The sequence below is a fragment of the Sciurus carolinensis genome, unplaced genomic scaffold (genome assembly GCF_902686445.1).
Source record: "Sciurus carolinensis unplaced genomic scaffold, mSciCar1.2, whole genome shotgun sequence".
Taxonomy (NCBI): domain Eukaryota; kingdom Metazoa; phylum Chordata; class Mammalia; order Rodentia; family Sciuridae; genus Sciurus; species Sciurus carolinensis.
In genome coordinates, this window is record NW_025920146.1 from 1,299,203 (window position 1) to 1,308,524 (window position 9,322).

A 9,322-nucleotide genomic window follows, 5' to 3' on the forward strand; every position below is an offset into this window, starting at 1 on the left:
GTGGCAGGCCCAGATAGAGGTGGCTTATCGGAGCCGGGCAGGGCAGCTAGAGTCATCCACAGGCAGCCCTGCGCACTCGGCGGTGGGCCCCGCCCACACAGCCAGCTTCTCCAGGTTCTCGGAACTGGCCCGCTAGTGAGAGCCTTTCTGACCAGAGCAGGCTCCGAGTCCCAGAGCCGCTGCAGTGCAGTGTACTCCAGCAACGAACCAGCGGAGAGCCTTGATCTGCAAGTAGCCTCAGGGATCAGGGCAGGGCAGCCGGAGACCTCTTCAGGCGGCTCTGCCCACTCTGGCTGCAGGCTCTCTTCACGGGGCGATCCAAGATGGTGGCCTAGAGGGAGACTGCACCCCTGGTCACTCCAGAACCCAGGAGTTAAGAGGGGGAGGCATTGAGAGACTCGGACTGAAATAGAGCCACGGGTGAGTCTGCCCACTGGGTAAAGCTCAGCCCAGGTGGCAGGCCCAGATAGAGGTGGCTTATTGGAGCCAGGCAGGGCAGCTAGAGTCTTCCCAAGGTAGCCTTCCACACTCCGGCAGTGGGCTCTTCCCACACGGCCAGCTGCACGGTGCAGGCCCACAGTGAGAGCATTTCCGCACAGAGCCAGTCCCAAACCGTGGAACGAGTAGGGGGCTAGGGGCAGTTTTCTTTGGATGAGCTGCTTTATCAGATTCCTCCAAGACATCAGGCTACTGAAGGCTGGGAGGTGATACACTGGAAATCTACTGGGACACTATAAGCCAATAGCTGAAAACAGCAATATCTCAGGGTCCCACTAACAACTGACCAATATGAGAAAACAAGGGAAGAAAATGTCCCAAACAAACCTAGATACTACATCAATAAAACCCAATGACAGCAGAGCAGAAGAAATGTCAGAAAGGGAGTTCAGAATGTACATAATTAAAATTATCAGGGAAGCTAATGAGGAGATGAAAGAGCAAATGCAGGCATTAAATGATCGCACCAATCAACAGTTAAAAGACCAAATACGGGAAGCAAGAGATCATTTCAATAAAGAGTTAGAGATACTGAAAAAAAACCAAACTGAAATCCTTGAAATGAAGGAAACAATAAACCAAGTTAAAAACTCCATAGAAAGCATAACCAATAGGATAGAACACCTGGAAGACAGAACCTCAGACATTGAAGACAAATTATTTAATCTTGAAAGCAAAGTTGGCCAAACAGAAAAGATGGTAAGAAATCATGAACAGAATCTACAAGAATTGTGGGATATCATGAAAAGGCCAAATTTAAGAATTATCGGGATTGAGTAAGGCTTAGAGAAACAAACCAAAGGAATGAACAATCTATTCAATGAATTAATAACAGAAAATTTCCCAAATCTGAAGAATGAAATGGAAAACCAAGTACAAGAGGCTTATAGAACTCCAAACATACAAAATTACAACAGACCCACACCAAGGCACATTATTATGAAAATACCTAACATACAAAATAAAGACAGAATTTTAAAGGCCGCGAGAGAAAAGAATCAAATTACATTCAGGGGGAAACCAATAAGAATATCAGCAGATTTTTCAATCCAGACCCTAAAAGCTAGAAGGACCTGGAGCAACATATACCAAGCCCTGAAAGAAAACGGATGTCAACCAAGAATCTTATACCCAGCAAAACTTACCTTCAAATTTGATGATGAAATAAGATCCTTCCATGATAAACAAAAGCTAAAGGAATTTACAAAAAGAAAGCCAGCATTACAGAACATTCTTAGCAAAATATTCCATGAGGAAGAGATGAAAAACAACGATGCAAATCAGCAACAGGAGGCGCTAGCCTAAAGGAATAGCCAAATAAAGGAGAAACCAAATCATGTCAAAAACAAATATGAGTCAATTGACTGGGAATACAAATCATATCACAATAATAACCCTGAATGTTAATGGCCTGAATTCATCAATCAAAAGACACAGACTGGCAGATTGGATTAAAAAGAATAATCCAACAATATGCTGCCTGCAAGAGACTCATCTCATAGAAAGAGACACCCATAGACTAAAGGTGAAAGGATGGGGAAAAACATACCATGCACACGGACACAGCAAAAAAGCTGGAGTATCCATCCTCATCTCAGATAATGTGGACTTCAAACCAAAACTAGTCAGAAGGGATAAAGAAGGACATTACATGCTGCTTAAGGGAAGCATAAAGCAGCAAGACATAACAATCATAAATATCTATGCCCCGAACATTGGCTCATCCACGTACATCAAACAAATCCTTCTCAATTACAAAAATCAAATAGACCACAACACAATCATACTAGGTGATTTTAACACACCTCTCTCACCACTGGATAGATCGTCCAAACAAAAATTGATTAAAGAAACTATAGATCTCAACAACACAATCAGCAATTTAGACTTAACGGACATATATAGAATATACCATCCAACAAAGAACGAATACACTTTCTTCTCAGCAGCACATGGATCCTTCACTAAAATAGACCATATTTTATGCCACAAAGCTACTGTTAGCAAATACAAGAAGATAGAGATACTACCTTGTACTCTATCAGATCATAATGGATTGAAACTAGAAATAAATGACAGAATAAAAAACAGAAACTTCTCCAATACCTGGAGACTAAAAGTACACTATTATATGATGAATGGATAACAGAAGACATCAGGAGGGAAATAAAAAAATTCTTAGAAGTAAACGAGAACAAAGACACATCATATCAAAATCTCTGGGACACTATGAAAGCAGTACTTAGAGGAAGATTTATTTCATGGGGTGCATTCAAAAAAAGAAGTAGAAATCAACAAATAAATGACTTAACACTACAGCTCAAAGCACTAGAAAAAGAAGAGCAGACCAATACCAAAAGTAGTAGAAGACAGGAAATAGTTAAAATCAGAGCCGAAATCAACGAAATTGAAACAAAAGAAACATTTGGAAAAATTAACAAAATAAATAGTTGGTTCTTTGAAAAAATAAATAAAATTGATAAACCCTTAGCCACACTAACAAAGAGAAAGAGGGAGAAAACTCAAATTACTAAAATTCGGAATGAACAAGGAAACATCACAACAGACACGAGTGAAATACAAAACATAATTAGAAGCTATTTCGAAAATCTATACTCCAACAAAACAGAAAACCTCGAAGACATCAACAAATTTCTAGAGACATATGAACTACCTAAACTGAACGAGGAGGACATACACAACTTAAATAAACCAATTTCAAGCAATGAAATAGAAGAGGTCATCAAAAGCCTACCAACAAAGAAAAGTCCAGGACCAGATGGGTTCTCAGCCGAGTTCTACAAAACCTTTAAAGAAGAGCTCATTCCAATACTCCTCAAACTATTCCATGAAATAGAAGAGGAGGGAACCCTCCCAAACTCGTTCTATGAAGCCAATATCACACTGATACCTAAACCAGAAAGAGACACATCGAGGAAAGAAAATTTCAGACCAATATCCTTAATGAACATCGATGCAAAAATTCTCAACAAAATTTTAGCAAATCGCATACAAATATATATTAAAAAGATAGTGCACCACGATCAAGTGGGTTTTATCCCAGGGATGCAAGGTTGGTTCAACATTCGGAAATCAATAAATGTCATTCACCATATCAACAGACTTAAAGTTAAGAATCACATGATTATTTCAATAGATGCAGAAAAAGCATTTGATAAAATACAGCATCCCTTCATGCTCAAAACACTAGAAAAAATTGGGGTAGTGGGAACATTCCTAAACATTATAAAGGCAATCTACGCTAAACCCATGGCTAATATCATTCTAAATGATGAAAAACTGAAAGCGTTCCCCCTAAAAACTGGAACAAGGCAGGGATGCCCTCTTTCACTGCTTCTATTCAACATCGTCCTCGAGACTCTAGCCAGAGCCATCAGACAAACCAAAGAAATTAAAGGGATACGAATTGGAAAAGAAGAACTCAAACTATCCCTGTTCGCTGATGACATGATTATATATTTAGAGGAACCTGGAAATTCCACCAGAAAACTTTTAGAACTCATAAGTGAATTCAGTAAAGTAGCAGGTTACAAGATCAATGCTCATAAATCCAATGCATTTTTATACATAAGTGATGAATCTTCAGAAAGAGAAATTAGGAAAACTACCCCATTCACAATAGCATCGAAAAAAATAAAATACTTGGGAATCAATCTCACAAAAGAGGTGAAAGACCTCTACATTGAGAACTACAGAACACTAAAGAAAGAAATTAAAGAAAACCTTAGAAGATGGAAAGATCTCCCATGTTCCTGGATAGGCAGAATTAATATCGTCAAAATGGCTATACTACCTAAAGTGCTATACAGATTCAATGCAATTCCAATTAAAATCCCAATGATGTACCTTGCAGAAATAGAGCAAGCAATTATGAAATTCATCTGGAAGAATAAAAAACCTAGAATAGCTAAAGCAATCCTCAGTAGCAAGAGCGAAGCAGGGGGTATTGCAATACCAGATCTTCAACTCTACTACAAAGCAATAGTAACAAAAATGGCATGGTGTGGGTCTGTTGTAATTTTGTGTATTTGGAGTCCTATAAGCCTCTTGGTCTTGATTTTCCATTTCATTCTTCAGATTTGGGAAATTTTCTGATATTATTTCATTGAATAGATTTTTCATTCCTTTGGTTTGTTTCTCTAAGCCTTTCTCAATCGCAATAATTCTCAAATTTGGCCTTTTCATGATATCCCATAGTTCTTGCAGATTCTGTTCATGATTTGTTACCATCTTCTCTGTTTGTTCAACCATGTTTTCAAGGTTAAGTGTTTTGTCTTCAATATCTGAGGTTCTGTCTTCCAGGTGTTCTATCCTATTGGTTATGCTTTCTATGGAGTTCTTAATTTCATTTATTGTTTCCTTCATTTCAAGGATTTCTGTTTTTTTTTTCAATATCTCTAACTCTTTAGTGAAATGATCTTTTGCTTCCTATGTTTGCTCTTTTAACTGTCGATTGGTTTGATCATTCAATGCCTGCATTTGCTCTTTCATCTCATTATACAATGCCTGCATTTGCTCTCTCATCTCATCATTTGCTTCCCTGATCATTTCAATTATGTACATTCTGAACTCCCTTTATGTCATTTTTCTTCCATGCTGTCAATGGATTTTATTGATGTAACATCTAGATTTGTTTGGGGCATTTTCTTCCTTTGTTTTCTCATATTTTTCAGGATTCAGTGGACCGCTAAGATATTGCAGATTTCCTTTATTGACTTACAATGTCCATGAAGATTTCTAGTGTATCCCCTCTTGGCCTTCAGTAGCCTGAAGTCTTGGAGGAAGTTGATAATGCAGTGCTCCACAAGGAAGCTGCCTCTCTAAGGGTGGTGGACTTCAGGTAGGGTATATCCCCTGGTAGTGGGCAGAGGTGCCTCCACTTGTTGACCAATGGTCATCCAAAGGGGATCTAGGCTGCAGGCTGAGGCAAGACCTGTTTGGGCCTGTGTCTCAGGTTTTACCATCCTTGTGGGAAAACCTCACTCAGCAGGGAAGGCTCACACAGTGGGGAGATCTCGCTGGTCAGTTCCCCTCCTAGAGGTTCCCCTCAATCTACAACTACCATCTGGGCTGGGCAGCCTTCCTCTGCAACGTTTCCAGGGTCCCGGACCTACCTCATGCGCCTGGGAGCCTCACCCTTTGCAGACAAGTCTTCTTAGGCTGCCTCTCTTTAGAGAATCTGCCCGCAGTCCTGGAACCTTTGCTCTGCTGCTAAGCATGTCTCTGTGTGTGGTGCCTCCACCAAGAAGCCTCCTAGGTCCTGGGACCCTGCTCTTCACCTAATCACTTGACTATTCGGCCCCTCCTCTGAGCAGCCACCTGGAGCCCTGTACAGTTGCTCTGTGTTCCAGTGACCCGTCACACACCTCTTCCTCCAGACAGCTGCCCAGTGTTCTGGTGCAGTCACTAGAAGTCCAAGCAACTCACTGCATGCCTGCTCCTCCTGCCAACCTCCCATAGCCCTGGGCAGTCACTCAGTCCAAGTGACCTGCCCCATTCATCCTCCTCTTCTAGGTAGCCCCCCAGGTGTTCAGGAGCAGTCACTCTGATTCCAAGTGACCCGCCATATGCCTCCTCCGGGCAGCCCCCGCATTTTCAGGAGCAGTTGCTTTGAGTCCAAACAACTCACGACTCACCTCCTCCTCTGAGCAGCCACCCAGAGCTTTGATGCAGTCACACTGAGTCCAAGCAACCCACCGCACTCCTTCTCCGGACAGCACTCAGTGTTCAGAAGTGGTCTCTCTGAGTCCAAACAACTTGCCGCACAGCTCCTCCTCTGGCAACCCCTGTAGCTGTGGTGCAGTCACTCCCAGTCCAAGCGACCTGCCAAGCTCCTCCTCCTCCTCCTTCTTCTCCAGGAAGGCCCTGGTGTTCAGGAGTGGTTGCTCTGAGTCCAAACAGCTTGCTGCACAGCTCCTCCTCTGGCAACCACCTGTAGTTCTGGTGCAGTCACTCCGAGTCCATGTGATCTGCCGTGCTCCTCTTCCTCCTCCAGGCAGCCTCCTGGTGTTCAGGAGCAGTTGCTCTGAGTCCAAACACCTCACCACGTATCTCCTCCTCTGGGCAGCCACCCGGAGCCCCAGTGGTTGCTCCGAGTCCAAGCGCTGTCCTGAGCGGCCTCCTCTACGATGCTCCCAATTGTCCGAGTTTACTGCTCCAGTGGGGGGAGGGTGTCGCATTGGTCAACTCTACTTCACAAAGTTCCCTGCATCTGGGACTAATGCCACATCCGGGACGCCTCCCCAACAGGAGAGACTCACCCGGCTGCTTTGAGTTGGTCCCAAGTCTCTCAATATCTCCTCTTTTGAATCCTGAGTCCTGGAGCAACATGAAACACAGCCACCCTCTAGTCCACCATCTTGAAACCTCCTAATTCCTATATCTTTGAATGCATTTTGAAATCAGGAAGTGAGGTGCTTTCAGATTTGCTCTGTTTCAAGTTTGCTTTTTCTGTTATGGACCTGTCTCAGTGCATTTGTGCTACTATATTTTTATGTCACAGATCATGAAATTTATACTTCATGGCCCTCTGTTCTGGGGATACTTTTGGAGACAGATTGGTGCTGTGAAGTTGCTGGCACTGAATCTAACGCCTACACAAATGAGGCACAATGTACCCACTGGAGATGACCATGAGGCTTATAAAAAAGTCATTCTGGATTCAAACCCCATTCTCCCTCACCCCCGTTAAATAAAAAAAAAAAAACATGCAAATCACACTTTTAGGAAATAACTGTTATCTTCAATGGGTAATGTATTCTCAAAACACAACAGTGACAAACATAGAAAATTCTTAAAGTAAATTGCAAAAGACTTCATGTGAATTTGATCAAAGAAAATATATTCAAAATGAAATTAATGTTTTTAGCCATAAGGTTTTGTACATAAGATGGTGTGGAAATGGTCAAGCCAAGAGACTGGTACATCCAAGGTGCAGGACAACATTTAGCAAAGAGAAAATAAAGTCTTGACACAGAGCAACTTGGATGAATACCTAGAAATTCACACTAAATATCCAAAAGCTTACACACTTACTACTGGAATCTAGGCAAGTAATACTGTGATGGGCTGACAAATCTGACTCCATGAGAATGTTATAGGCCAGACTCTAAGGGAAATGACTAAACACACTCCATTTTGCTCTGAGACTCCATGTTATGTAGAAAATAAGCTTCTCCCATGGGAACACCCCACCTTTATGCCAATTATCAGATACTTGGTGTGACATGTTTAATAATATACAATGGCAGCTTCTATGTAGTAAAGAATTGCTCTCTTTTGATTCCTATTTCTCCTAAACAATGTATCATGTGAACAGTTATTGTGTGGATGTTAGTAACCATTCTTTAGTTTGTACCTAGGTAAGGGTCATTTTGACCCACTTCCCCCTCTGTCAATGATCTCAGGATGTTAATGTGTAATTTCAAATCATAGCAACAGACACACATTATTGATGTAATTTTTGGTATAAGAACTCCTACAACCCTGTGGTTGGGGCTGTTCTCCCAATAGCCATTTTTGGGGGCATTGTGTGAGACAGTCAGCTGGCCAGCTTTATAAAGACTCTTAAATTTGGACTTCTCAGTGGTGATTGGTCTGTTCTTTAGTTGTGCCCCATAACATTCAGGTGAGAGGACCAGGACATACCAAGGAAGAACAGCTTCAAGGCTTTAAGGGGTTAAGGAAATGGCAGGGTCAGTTAGAGGGAGAGGTGACAAGAGTGAGACAGGAAGGACCCTCAGTACTGAAGGACTTCTGCATCCTGTGCTGCTGTCAGCACCTCATGAGGCCACAACACAGGTTTTCAAGACAGTATCAACTGGGAATATTGGGTACAGGGCACATGGGTCTTAATTCATCACTTCTGACTCAGAGTGCACCTCAATTACCTCAATATAAAACATATAATTTATTTGGTGGACACCATCTTCTGGAGAAAGTGGGATAACCCCTCTCACCAGGTGATAATTATTAAATTATCAAGAGGTAAATTGTCCAAGCACAGATCTCCCACAGAAGCTAACTTAAATTTGACTGTTGGAGATGATCAGTGCTCAGTAACAATGTGATTGGTTGGGAGTACAGAGCAAGGGCATGCAGGACTCATGAAGGCCAGGTAGTTCTCAGCAATGGACCACACACAGACTTAATTAAGTGCATGGGGCATGCATACTTATGGCATTTATGTCTGGTGAGTGTCAGATATGGGAAAGTGGGTGACAGAAGCACATAGATGATTCCCACAATTCTTCTTGGAGAACTGGATTGTTGGAGCACCACTTTCCTAGCAAGCATGGAATGAAAGTGAGATTGATAGAGAATGGCCGACTTTTTACGAGCTGTGTGTCAGTGGTGATGTGGCAAAGACAGGTATAATCAGAGAAAAAGCTAGGATTCAGCCAATGTGGCCTGAGTATACAGAATATACAGGACTCATGTGGATGCTGGAAGCAGAGAAGAAAGATGTACAGAAATGGATGAGGCTGGTGTACTGTGGAGATAAACTGGATAAGCAGTGACAAGGATAGACAAAAGATTCCTGACTTGAGGGTCAAGCAGGTTTGTGGACTGGATCTATGCACAGGGAGAAGCACCAGTTGGGCAGAAATCTATCACTCTTTTACTCTGAGGGAAATGGGGAGAAGCCACAGAATGTCTTTCAATTCAGAACTACACTTTGATGAATGAATTTGTCTGTTGTATTGAGATAGAACAGAATGGAAACCTGAGCAGTTGAAGAGCTGACAGGCTGTGCTTTTGCAGGCTGACACACAGAATATCTGCTTATGGACATTTGAACATA